The 1,952-nt window shown below is 35.4% G+C and overlaps 1 protein-coding gene across 1 annotated transcript in view; it reads left to right on the forward strand.

The window, feature by feature from the left end:
- LOC106518560 (bromo adjacent homology domain-containing 1 protein) overlaps positions 1 to 1,952 on the forward strand; it is a 22,038-nt gene that overhangs the window by 993 nt on the left and 19,093 nt on the right. The gene's annotated exons all lie outside the window — the stretch shown is intronic.

Here is a 1,952-nt window from a genome sequence, read left to right on the forward strand (position 1 = left end):
GATATTTGATGTTATTTCTTGTTTTTTTTTATCATCTTACAGGCTCTGACATGTTAGATAAATTTAAAAATGAGGTTTAGAAAAAAAATCTGTCAGATTTGAAAAAAATCTGTAAGATTGCTGTATATGACCGTACACACGCAAAATGATGTAAAGTCCTTATAACTTACGGACAATCCGTACAACTTGACATGTATGGAGACTCCCAAAGACTACCTTAACATGTCAATACATATTACATAAACCTGGGACAAATGCCATATACATATCCTATTATAGGTATTTATTAATGGTTATTTAAAGAATAGATTATGATAACAGGCTTTTACTAGCATTCAGGATGAATTTGAAACCATTTCATAATTAGCAGTTTTATTTAGAAAGGTATTTAAATAATGCATATTCTGAGTAGGCTAATTTTAGATCTTTTAGTTTTAGTGTCAGCTGAACCACCAGAGTCAACCAGCAGCTTCATTTATAGTTATTTATTTATCCATCTATAATATTTACCACCTTCCTTTCTGGGTCGYGGGGAGCCAGTAGCTGGTACCTATGAGCTGGGGGTCAGGTCGTAAGTCCATCACGGGGACACAGAGACAAACAATCACTCACACTCTCACAAACACCTAGGGACAATTTAGAGCTATCAATTAGCCTAACATTCATGTTTTTTGATCACCACTGTACCATTTATAGTTTATTTATAGTTTTTAATTATTTTATTATTTCTTTGCCGCTGTTTATAAAGGTTAGAGCCTGGCAAGCTGACATTCATTGGTTAATTATCTGGTTGTTAGCTTCCATAGTGAGCTAGTAGTGGTAGTCTGTATATTTCAGCTGCTAACATGTAGCTTGTGGCAAACTTGTTTAAAACAGTGTTGTCTTGAAAAATCTACGTTTTTTTTCCTGGTAAAGTCATGACTGACTGTTTATCGAACAGTGTTTCCCAAAGGTGAGGTTGGGACCTCACCGGGTCATGAATCACCAAGGTGAGGTCTTGAAAACCCCTATTGTTACTTTGTGGATCACATTTTTTGTAAGAAGCATAAATGTTTGGGAGGCTGACATCATCTGATGCCAGACTCGGCTGAATAGCATCTCAGCAGCAGGATGAGAGGATGGGCACCAAGTTTTTAACACAGAGGTATACTATGAAACTGATAATGGGCTCATAAAATGTAGAAACATTCAAAAACATACATGATGTGTACCTGCGTGTGTAAAAACAGGCCCAAGGGATTTTTCTATTCACAAATTACCCTTATCTTGACTCCAGGGCTATGTTTTTCTGAACTCCATATAACTATGATGAAGTAGTCCAAATAAAACAAAAATTGCCGTGTCAATATTGGATATGTTTTATTAAACAAGTAAAAACAAACAAAACATAAAAACCAAGTATATGGAACTTGTAATTATTCAAAAATGGATTTGGTTGTGTAAAATAAATTTATCACATCAAAATCCATCGTAAGCCTTATGCATATGTTTGCATCTAAAAATTATCCATTGGTACAAAAGGTTTGTGTGATTGAAGACTGAGTGCATATCACCCGCCTYCTTTCATGCCTGAGTTGTAGACTAAGATTACCTTCAGTTGAACGGCATTGCRACTATTTATTTTTCCTGTAAATGACGTAACACACTATTTCATGCAACATTGTGAGCTCTCATGAGATGTGTTGGCAATCAGTGAGGATGACGCTCGGCTACCACACCACGTTTTAGCCCAATATCTGTAAAATCGACTGAGTTAAAGGGGCAATATTATGTGTTTCTCAGGCATATATTTAAATACTATACCACAATAAAGTATCTATGTCACCTTTAGCTGTTATTAAAATGCGGTTTTTATGTTTAAATAGAAAATAAACTCATCTTCTCATCACTTCCTCTTCTAAACGGCTTGAAATTGTCCTCTGTCTCTTTAAGAACCACCTTCTGCTTCTGTC

Source organism: Austrofundulus limnaeus, unplaced genomic scaffold (assembly GCF_001266775.1).
Source record: "Austrofundulus limnaeus strain Quisiro unplaced genomic scaffold, Austrofundulus_limnaeus-1.0 Scaffold63, whole genome shotgun sequence".
In the NCBI taxonomy this organism is placed as follows: domain Eukaryota; kingdom Metazoa; phylum Chordata; class Actinopteri; order Cyprinodontiformes; family Rivulidae; genus Austrofundulus; species Austrofundulus limnaeus.